The sequence below is a fragment of the Danaus plexippus genome, chromosome 27, assembly GCF_018135715.1.
Source record: "Danaus plexippus chromosome 27, MEX_DaPlex, whole genome shotgun sequence".
In the NCBI taxonomy this organism is placed as follows: Eukaryota; Metazoa; Arthropoda; class Insecta; order Lepidoptera; family Nymphalidae; genus Danaus; species Danaus plexippus.
In genome coordinates this window covers 4,174,664-4,186,758 of record NC_083555.1, presented here as the reverse complement: position 1 = coordinate 4,186,758, position 12,095 = coordinate 4,174,664, and the positions used below count along the sequence as shown (strand labels likewise).

General features: G+C 35.8%; 2 non-coding genes across 2 annotated transcripts; one reads left to right on the top strand and one right to left on the bottom strand.

The window, feature by feature from the left end:
- Nucleotides 1-8,806: 8,806 nt before the first annotated feature.
- Nucleotides 8,807-8,879, bottom strand: Trnav-cac (transfer RNA valine (anticodon CAC)). The gene has a single exon. It is a non-coding gene; the product is annotated as a tRNA-Val (tRNA).
- A 3,143-nt stretch (nt 8,880-12,022) lies between these two features.
- On the top strand, nt 12,023-12,095 carry Trnav-cac (transfer RNA valine (anticodon CAC)). The gene has a single exon. It is a non-coding gene; the product is annotated as a tRNA-Val (tRNA).

The following is a 12,095-nucleotide window of genomic DNA, read 5'->3' as shown; positions in this document are numbered from 1 at the left end:
TTGTGTATATATTTTTTATTCCCTATATTAGAGGTAGGGAGAGGAGCTTGGATTGTGGAGGTGAGCGTTTAACGCGCGTTAGATAGGAGCCCCTTAAACTTACACCTGGGTCGCAAGTCCCAGGCAATGTTGAAGCTCCTCTCACTGCGACGCGATGGACCCGGCACCCGCACGGTGAATCCATTGAATGCTAAGAGGTTTCGTCTCTTCATATATACACTCTAATCATATAAGAATGATTAAGCGGCCTATAAAACGGTTTTAACAAATTTTTAATTTCAATCTTTTCATTTCTAGCCAGTGATGATACGCTTAATAAATATTTTGATTATAAATTAATAAATCTAAGTTATATCCAAGATAAAAGACTGTGATTAACATGTAATTAACAATTAATTGAACTATATTTTATTTGACATTATTTCCTTTATTTATTACTAGAAACACATATTTATTTTCATGCACACAGACGTAACTTGAAGGGAATAGAAATAAAAATAATTCACAAACGATCACGTCTTTTCAAAATTTCGTACAATTAAATTTATAGCACGAAAAATAGGAATTAAAAAAAATGACATTCTAAATGAGACATTAATGCCAACGACATAAAATAGATTTAACAATGAAAGCATATTCATCTTAAAATTACACTTAATACAATTTCCATTAATTTAAGAAATAACAATTAGGTATTTGTACTTACAGAGCATAAAAAGCAATTAAGTGATTTCATCGCTCACGTCAGATTCGGTTATCTGAGTGAGTTCAAGACAATAACCAAGATAATGAGCTTACTACGAGTAAGTCAATAACTATTGACCGTAGACTAGACAGTTAATTATTTACATTACCTTGAACTAATATCTCGTCTGGAGACAATTCATTTATAAAATTAAGACGGCTTCAGTAATAGTTAATTTGGTTCCCTTGATCTCATGTCCGGTTTAAGTCAAGAAGTATTCAAAGTAAGATGTGACAGCAACATCATCATATATGTATATTAGTTAAATATAACTAACCTTACACTATTAGTAAATTAATTTATTGTCTTACACAATATTTTTCGTCTTCAGAATCTTATTACCTAAGTCGAACTTAAAATTAATTTCTATGTACCGCTTTATTTAATTTAATGACAGTTAAAATGTTTTTTCATTTATTTTCTGGTGTTATTTGTCCTCTAAAAAGAGGAATTGACACCGATATTAACCATGCATTTCAATGTTCAGATTTAAGACAAAAATGAATTTTATTTAAGGGCTAATAATATATTCTTAGAAACAAGGTAAGAATTGACTTTTTAAAAAATAACATTCGATACAATTCCACCGCTAATTTATTAAATTTACACAAAAATAAAAACAATTCTAAATGAATAACTTTCAACTATCTTGATTTAAACTAATCGTTAAATGAAATCCGAATATAACACAATCGAAAGATTTAAACACACTTCGAAAATCTACTAACGACTAAACTATCACACCAACGCGCGTTACGAACGAAAAAGAGCCCTGATGTCCTCTGACAACTGCTTATATGTCGTTTGAGTCTCTCCTACCCTCTCATATTCCTACATTGATTCTCTCCTACCCTCTCATATTCCTACACGGCCTTTCCTGACATGAGCACGTCCCCGGGCTCCTTTGTGTTTAACTTTCTTGACGTCCAAAACGTAGTATTAGCACCAAGGGCAGGAAATTCTTTTCATTCGCACTAGACGTATTCAGTTTTGAATGTCTTGACATTCCAGACGGGCTTGGTTGCGGCTCAGTCCCCTCCACAGGCAGGTCAACCTCCTGAGGCAAGTTGGCGTCATGACACAACTCTTCTCCCTCATTGTCTACGTCTGAAATTGAGAAATATAACGGCAGAAATCTTTTCGATTTTTGATTTAACTCAACAGTAACATCATGGTTAACGTCAATGTAAAGTGAGCTAAACAAACATAGCCCACACAAAGTGGTTGTAAAACATCCCAATAACCAACCACTTGGGGCGGGACTTGTCGGAAGATCGCCCCCTCACACCTCGTCAGAGACCCACAAGGAATTGCTTGAGGCATGACTTGGTGTGTGTGTGAAGGTTATCATAAAAACATGTTCCAAAACATACCATCTGATACAGGCAATGTTGGCCGACCAACATCCCATAAATAAACTCATGATCTTTTACAACCACAGCTCGATAGACAACTCACTATCAAAGTCAAGCTTCCGAACATACTAAATTAATTCCTAACCAAGAGACTAGATTCTCAGGATAACGTATCCGATGCACTCCAAGATAAACAATTATCCCAGAATCAGCCTCCTCCCGAGATAACCAGCCCGATGCACTCCAAGGCAAACGGTTATCCCAACCTAAGCGTCCCCTCCGGGATAACCGGCCCGATGCACTCCAAGGCAATCGGTTATCCCAGACACAACACCACTTCTAGGACAACCGGGCCCGATGCACTCCAAGGCAAACGGTTGTCCCAGGCACAGCGCCACTTCTGGCATAGCCTGTCCGATGCACTCCAAGACAGCTATCCCAGACCCAGAGATCTAACCTCTAATACAGCGTGTCCGATACACTCCAAGACAAACGCTCACATCGTAACAAGTAACTCATGTCTCCTCGCTTTAACCCCAATACATTTAGAGATTTGTGTCAAAACAAAATTGAAATAAAAAACACAATGGGATTAAGTTTCAATAAAATCTCAAAAGGAGTTTTAGTCAAAATTTCAGGCAGAATAAGGCAAATACCTCACCATCAAAGAAAGCAGAACACACATCGGGAGTCCATTCTCCCTTCCACGGGACCATATATTCCGCAGCTGCTCGAGTCGATTTGCCGTATGAGCCAGCTAACATCTGCAGCTCATATCGGCAGTGTGATAGTGTCTTCATAACCCGGTATGGTCCCCGCATACATGAGTCCAGCTTCCTTGTTGACTGAGCCACCTTGCTAACAAAAACTAAGGAATGTAGTTCAAAAGAGTGAGCCGGTTTACGTCTCTAGTTAGCATAGGCATCGTGACGAGCTTGGTTGGCACGAAGGAGTTCAGATGCCCTCTGACGACTCATCTGACGAAGGACTTCTCGATTACCACTTGAGCCTTCAACAGTAACGTCTCGTATCAAACTACGTATGAGCGGTGTGGCAGCTTCAGTACCTATAAGCAGGTTTAAGGCAGAATATTGAGTTGTCTTGCGTTTTGTTATGTTTAGGATCAGCTGTAACCTCAACAAAACAGCTGGCCAAGTCCTTGACCCAATTAAGGAAATCAGTGCTTTGAAACATGCGTCCCCGATCAGTGACAATTAATTTTGGAGTTCCAAAGAGAGACACCATGGTAGTGAAGTGTTGCTTTAGTTCGTCAGTGTCTTGTCGGAACATGGGATACAATAAACAAAATTTTGAAAACGCGTCTATAATAATAAGTAAATGACGGTGACCGTCGGTTTCTGGTAGGGGGCCCAAGGTGTCCATATGGACTGCCTCAAATGGTTTTCTCCCATGAATGAATGAGCCGTGAAAGAGCACGAGCTACCTTTTTATGAGAAAGGCAAACAATGGGAAATGTATTATTTTTTTTGCAAATGTTCTCAACCCTGAGAACTAAAAGTGTTTTGTTATCAAGTCTACAGTTTTATCAACCCCTTGATGATCATCTTCGTCGTGAAAAATACACATAAGACAGTCTATGGCCTTTTGGAATATAACAACAAAAATTATGATTTTCACCAATAGGTGAGAGCTTGACTTAAAGGAAGTCATAACGACTGGGGTGTAACTGCCCATCCACCAGTTTTTGTTTTAGAGAGTGAGTTTTCTCGTCAGAAGTCTGAGCAACTTGCGCCCAATTTAACGGTCTCTTAATGGTACATAAGTTAACCAGATTGCGGCTAAGATAATCTGCATGGGACAAAAAACAACCTTTTCTATATTCCAGGTTAGAATCGAATTCTTGGAGGTATACCCACCACCAAGCCACCCTTGGCAACAAGTCTTTCTTACGTTGGGTAAGTTTTAACGCGTTACAGTCAGTAACCACGATGAAGTGTGCAACCACAAGATAATGTCTGAAATACTCTAATGCCTTAATCACTGCCAGCGTCTTCAGTGCGTACGAGTGCTACTTCCTCTCAGCCCCCTGAGTGAGTCTACTACAATAAGACAGTACTCGTTTACGATTTCCCTTATGCACTCTCATCATGACGGCTCCGTAACCAATCGAGCTCGCATCTGTGTACTATTTCTATTGGCAGCGTAGGATCATAAATGGCGAGTACTGGCTCACTTGTAAGACAATCTATAATGTACTCACGAGCGGCTTGTTGTTCAGCTCCCCAAGGAAAATTAACTCCCTTTTTAGTAAGTGCCGCTATGCAAGGAACCCTTTGGGCAAAACCCAGCTATATACCGCCTAAAATAGCTATCTAATCCCAGAAATTGCCTTACTTGCTTAATATTTTTTGGTACGGCTGAATCAATTAAGGCCCGCACTTTCTGACGACTTGGCCTATCCTGACCTTTACTAATCGTACGACCCAGGTATTCAATAGTGGTAGCTAAAAACGAGCATTCCTTTATTATGTGCTTTTCAAGCAAATCTGTTATTATGTCACGACCACGGATCGTTTCAGCGTGTGAGAGTTGATATGACCGATTATACACAGGAATGCTGGATTTAAGTTTAATTGACATGCTGCCTATGTTTACGGTTGATGTAGCAGTTCCCGTAATAAAGTACCGAGAGAATTCATTAATTATCCTCTTAGTAACCCTCTCTAAATAGTTACCTACCAGAGGTGTATCAATTGTCATCGAAACAAACTCAGACTGAACAATCATCACCATTCATTCATAAAATATGTGCATGGTGCGAGCCTAGATAACTTAACGCCCTCACTATTTGATAAACTCCCTGATAACCGTTCGATTTTGGGTCTCTTACTACACAAAGCTTCTTTTTGCCCCAACTGCCCACAGAAAAAGCACCTGATATCACTCAGATTACGTTTACGTGAATACTCCAGAGATCGTCTATCTGTCGTAACGTTTCGCAATTCTGAACGCGAGTATAGTTGTCTCGAAATACTAATTGTATTTGGTTTAACATAGGTTGAAAAGAATTCGACTAAATCATTCGGAAATAGTTTAGCATTTGTCGCCGTAGCCCTAATATTTGGATCAGTGACACTGCGAATAATTATAACCGAAATAAGCTCCTCACCGAGTCCTTGCACTATACGTAAGCAAAGTATCGACCGGCGTACATATTACGCGTACGTTGGATAGTGATCGGAATTCTTAGTCATAACTTCAAAAAATATTCCAGCAAAATCTGGTACTTCAGGACATAAAGGTTTGAATTCTTTCTTAGAATTGGTCCAACTACGGTAGCTAGACACCCATTCATTGAGCCAAGATTTCGCATCCCCTAGCAAACAATTTCCTATTCGCGAAAGGCATTCTAAATCATTCCAATTGTTTAAAACTTTCGCGCAATCAACTTGTATGCACTAATCGTCAAAGTTGTGTAGATTTGGGTCAAAGTTCGAAATATAGTAATACCGAGATTTTTCAGCCGTACTAATTGATCTGATGGCATTAGCAATGCAATCGGTAACACTCGCCTGTACTAATTCCAACGGTATACCCGCGTCGCCTACCTGTCGTGATCGAGCGAGGTCTCGGATCCTGATGATGATAACATTCTGAATGGTAGCTTCACGTCAAGTCACATGCGTCGGAGAAAGCAGATGCCCTATCGACGATAATTCACGCATTCTATAGGGTACACGACGATCGGAAACGCGAGATATATCGCGGACGGGCGTTGGTGTCTGCAACTGTCGTGATGACTGCCTATTACAAACGCTACCGGGCGTCAAACCTTTGTAACGCAATTCCTCATAGTCGTGTGAATTCACCGACGCGCGGTGCGGCATGGACGAAGCCCTTGTTTTCGCCTCTAAAGTTTTAAGACGAGACATCATTGTCTCCCTATCAAGTCTCAACATGTTATTCTCATCAAAGGATTGCTCACGGGAACTATTACCCTGACTCTAGCTACGATCACGACGAGAATTACTATCAAGACCACTGCGGCTACAATTGCGTTCACGTTCAGACATTTTAGTAACAAAATAAAATAATTAAATAAGTGTGATCGCTAGAAATTAACGTATCAACAAACAAACGCAATAAAAGCTTACTCACCGCTTAATCAAAGTAATTAACACAAATTAATATTCTCGATAATAACGTAACACGATATTTAAAATAACTCAGTGTCTAAAAAAAAGTTATAATGAAATATTTAATAAAACACAAAAAAAAATAATGTTTGGGTAAAATGAAATAACAAGGCCTTACCAAACGGGGTTCTCAAGGTACGTATCGCACTTCTGATCTTAGAAACAAGGTAAGAATTGACTTTTTAAAAAATAACATTCGATACAATTCCACCGCTAATTTATTAAATTTACACAAAAATAAAAACAATTCTAAATGAATAACTTTCAACTATCTTGATTTAAACTAATCGTTAAATGAAATCCGAATATAACACAATCGAAAGATTTAAACACACTTCGAAAATCTACTAACGACTAAACTATCACACCAACGCGCGTTACGAACGAAAAAGAGCCCTGATGTCCTCTGACAACTGCTTATATGTCGTTTGAGTCTCTCCTACCCTCTCATATTCCTACATTGATTCTCTCCTACCCTCTCATATTCCTACAATATACTATTTCTACACATAAAGCTTTATATCAAAAAAACCTAAAATTATACGTTTTTTTTCAGTAAAACCTATCGCCTCAATTCTTTTGTCAATACATAAATTATTTTGTTAATGGCAAAAATATGAATTAATTAACTTGTTATGAATGTTATATCAATGCTAATTTTTCCCGCAATTATGTGAGCTGGTGCATATTTATATAATCGATTATATTTTTTTATACCAAAACCTTAAGACTGCAGAGAGAATCATTTTATCTTTTAAGAGACTAATTATTAAATAATATGAATGACAACTAAAATCAAATTAATAATTTTTGTTGTAAAGATAGTGTTAAAGGACAATAATGTGTCTATAGAATTCAGACAGCTATTTAAGCATAGCCTAACATCTGACTACCTTTTGTGGAAAGATGAATTCTATATACAAATAGATGGAATGGCAATGAGTTCATGGATCTCCGGCGTTGCCTTTGATAGAAGACGTTCGGCCCAACCCCTTTGCTCTGCTCCAGCTAAATCCTTAAGATTTAGATGCCACCTTCACATAATTAAGAAGAAATTAAACATATGCTTTCTTTAATAACCTTATATCTATAAATACTAATAATCAATTCACTATACAATCACAGGCAAATTTTTATTTGTCTTCAGTTTGTCTTAATATACTTGTGATTAGGAATCCGGACCATATTCTGGGACATACTTTTAATAGGAAACACGCACATTAAAATGTGTATCACAATGGGAAAACACACACACATCAAAGCTAGTAAGCAACTGCAGGAAAATCTATGTTTCCGAGGGTCTAACAATTGTCGTTCTTATAATCTAGAGGCCAAGTATGTTATTTACATCAACAACCTCCCTGCAGCACAGAAGGGTTTCGCCAGCAACCAAGAAGCATTTGAAGCCATCCATAGTTGGGTGACAATTTTCCATATGAGACAAAACTTCTCAGCGTTCCATGGATTCACCGTGCGGGTGCCGGGTCCATCGCGTTGCAGGGAGAGGAACTTCAACTTAAGTTACTAACAAAATTCATCATCTTAAAATAAAACTCCCATCAAAAAAACATTAAACGCATAAAATATAAGCCAATTCTTGAGTGTAATTAATGTAGATCAAGTGGGTCTACACAAACTTGATAGCGACTGTGATTTGTCATACATTGGACAAACCAAGAAGAACATTGTTAAAAGGGTCAACGAACGGCATCTCCAAGGAATAGCTTATAGTACGACAATAGGTTTTAACATATATTCAGTCTGGAGTCAACCACTGACTTAAAGAAACCTCTTTAGAAGTTGTTAGTTATCAGTCTTAATTGTAACTTAAATGTAATTTATGAGGAAAACTGATTTTTCTTGCACCCTCTGCTGCCACAAAAAGTAGTTAATTTCTTTATAAAATCAATAGTTTTTTATTTTAAATAATTTTACGCATCGAATAATAAAGGTTTTATGTTCTTTCTAATAGAGATTACGGTTTCTTGGGAAACCAAGACCCCCAAAGACAATACCATCAAGGTCAATAAGTATTACGAGTTCAATAACGAACTTCCTAGAAATAGATTAGTAGTATAACTGCTAAATCTCTCTACAACCTATTAAGAGACTTGGGCCTGTCCAAAACTAACATCAATTCACTCTTGGAACGTACTTCGAAGACAGCCCTAGTAGGTTCGTTTAAAATTTGGTTAGGTAGAAAGAGGAGCTTGTACGGTGGAAATGAGCTTTTAATGCGCGTTAGATACGGGCCCCTTGAACCTACACCTGGGTCGTAAGTGGCAGGTACTGTTGCAGCTCCTCTCCCTGTAACGCGATGGACCCGGCTGTCGTAAGGTGACTCCATGAAAAGATAAGAAGTTTTCGTCGTCTTTTTTTAGTAAACAATTAGCACCCAGTTTAAAATTTGAAAGACGGTTACTAAATCAGAAAAAAACTACTCTGATTTCAAAAAGACTGTTAAAAGAAATCAATGAAAACTGTGTTTCCGCTATACAAACCTTCGATACTACCAAATATTTATTTTATAGGAATCTACAAAAACAATTTGTTTCCACCCGGGATCGAACCGGGGACCTTGTGCGTGTGAAGCACACGTGATAACCGCTACACTACGGAAACCGTTGACAACTTTAAAAGAAATTGATAAGAAATAATACACTTATAACAAGCTGCGTCTTGTACATTAAGTAAACTTTATTGAAATTTAATAAATATTTATACTTTACATTTAATTGAACGAGGAATATATGAAGTGTAAGCAAAATTGTTGTCCAAAGACAAAACTACAACAGAAGTAAATTTAAGAATACTTAATTGAATGGATTGAAATTGAAGAATTGAATACTTAACTTAGATTTTTTTTTATATTTAATCGAATCCTAAAGGACAATATTCAGTTGGTTTGTTGTTGCTACGACATGGCTATAAAAGAAATGAACTAACTTATATATTTATCTGGAATGAGTGCACATAATAACATATCCTTTCCAAAAAATCTCAAGCAATTCCATTATACAGCAATCAGCATCCAATTCGTTTTGGTAAATAAGGCCATGGATTTTTATAAAAAATATAAACTAATTGTCGTCAGAGGTGCATAACGATGTGAGAAAATAATTTTAAATTATTGTCTAAACTGTACAAAAACCTTTACTACATTGTATGAATAAAAAACGCGAGGCACCTAGTATGTAGTGTAGTAGAAACTTGTGCTTAGGAAACTGATATTTATAACAATTAAATTTATTAAAAGGTTGGAAAAACTAAAAGAAATTGTAAAAACGACGGCTAAAACGGAGAGGAATTAATGCTCTAAGTACTACGTCATAGATCATCTTCACAATTAAGAGATCCTTTAAAACTTTAATAAACTTCCTTCAAACAACAAAGAGATATCTTTAAAGAATGTTCACAAAAACTTTTGAACTGTTTATTTTAATTGTACAACATAGTATTATGATACGTATTTATATTAAGTCGTGATGGCCTGGAGGTTAAAGGCCCGCCTCTCATACGTGAGGGCGCGGATTCGCAACCTGGCAAGTACCAATGTGATCTCTTCCGAGTCATATGTACTTTCTAAGAGTATTTAGACACCACTGACATACAGTGAAGGAAAACATCGTGAGGAAACCTGGTCTTATAATTTCAAATTATAAGATTGAAATCGCCAACCAGTCTTGAGCAAGCTTGGTGATTAATGCTCTAACCTTCTCCATGTGAGAAGAGGCTTTGCTCAGCAGTGGGCTCCGATAGGCTGATGATGATGATGATATTTATATAAATGCTTTAAACACATAACACTTTAAGCTTCATCCTTTCATCTTTTTCCTTAAATCTTTTAGGAATCAGTTTCGTTAAGAATTCACTATATTTTCTTATACTTATTAAGAAATATATTAACTTGTTTCTTGGATATATTTTTGATAATTAGTTCGTTGAGATCGCATTGATGTTACATTTTATTAAACATTAAGAGCACATTGAATTACTTTATTTCGTTTATTATATAAAACACATTAATTCATAATAAACCTTCTGTTTGAATGTATCTTTTTATCGTAAACCTTACGTATATATGTATTGCCTATTGAAATATAATTTTTATTTATACATAACGTTCATACATAATTGATTTCTATATAAAACTATTTCTTTAACAGTCACAACAATGTTTCATTCAGAAAATATATCGGATAACTTTTATGTTTTCATTCTGAAAATTATATTTTTTTATTTCCTTTTATAGAAAAGTACTCTAACCAACAATGACAATATTTTTAAAACCGATAGCTGTATCGCTTCATTCTTATTCCGCTGTACTTCAACAGAACTCGGCGCTTTCCAAAACGTAATGATGTCAAGTAAACGAGGATTCTTTAGCACTAGCTCTAATTTATTTCAATTGTGTATCTGTATGCGGTGAGAGAGTATTTTAAAATTGTAATATTTTTTTTAAAATAGACATTTTCATGAAAAGTACCCTCGCAACTCCGATTTGCTATTCGAATGGGACGAATCTCAAATTCATTTTGTTATTTAAAAATTTTTACTCGCGATATAAATTTAAATAATAACTTTACATTAGCAGTTTACGATAAAACTACGAGTTATAATTTAAAGAATAGTTGTAGTATTAGAAGAGATCTGAACTAGATTCCGGCCAAATAACCGATACACATTTATGGAAAATGCTAAAATTGCTACTTAGAATTTATATAATATATAACGATTCTCTCACTTGATACAGGAAGTTAGCTGATGTGAATATCCCTCGAACGTAACAACAATGTACATTTATCAAGAGTGATAAATTAACATTCACACTTATTGTGCTTTCTTACACTTATTTCTCACTATTAGCTAAAATATATTTCCTTCAAAACGACCAACGATGTGCCTTCATCAATAAATCGTAACTTATTAATTCTGTTAATTGATTATCATAATTTTAGTCACCATTGTATTGTGCAGGCTCACGTCGAGTAGATCGTTCAACAATGAATAGAATATAATTTAAATTATATAAATTTTTGGATATATATTATTTTAACAATAATATTCATGGAAAAATATTTTTATATGCACTGAATTAAATAAAATTTTAATATACGATAGATTTTCTAACCCACTGTTGTTTAATTTTGTTGTACGTAATGAATTAAATATTGGAATTTGTGATTTTTTTAACATAACACATTTATATAGGAGAAAAAAATAATAATTATGTATCCTTAACGTCACTGATTAAATGTCGTACATTTAAAGTAAACAGTATCCTTTGTTGTTTAAATAAAGTCTATTAAAGTTAAAGAGGACGCTCTATGACACAACAAGTCTGCGTGCTAATTTTTTAATGAAATTTTGTTTAATTTTAAACATTTAAATGTAAATCTTTTTACTAATTTCGAAAAGAATATATATTAATATCAGGAAGTCGCAAGAACTTGTTTTATTCAGTTCTGTTGACATTGGCAATGCAACAATTTTTTCATCGAATAACCAGTCCCGCGGCAGGATTGAATCCTTCATTATTGCCTCTTTCCTCCTCATGATCACAGCAAAGTATTGCAACAGTTTATCTGCGTGTGTGTGTGTTCTTATTATAATTTATGCGTCTTCAAGCTAGAGTCAATAGGCTGTTAATGAGATGGCGCCTTCCGAATCTACAATCACATATCAACAAGTATAGTCAGACACTATCCAGTCGAAATAAAAAAATTATTACAATCAGAATATGTTTTATTGATATTTTCTTAACAGTTTCCGTAGTGTAGCGGTTATCACGTGTGCTTCACACGCACAAGGTCCCCGGTTCGATCCCGGGCGGAAACA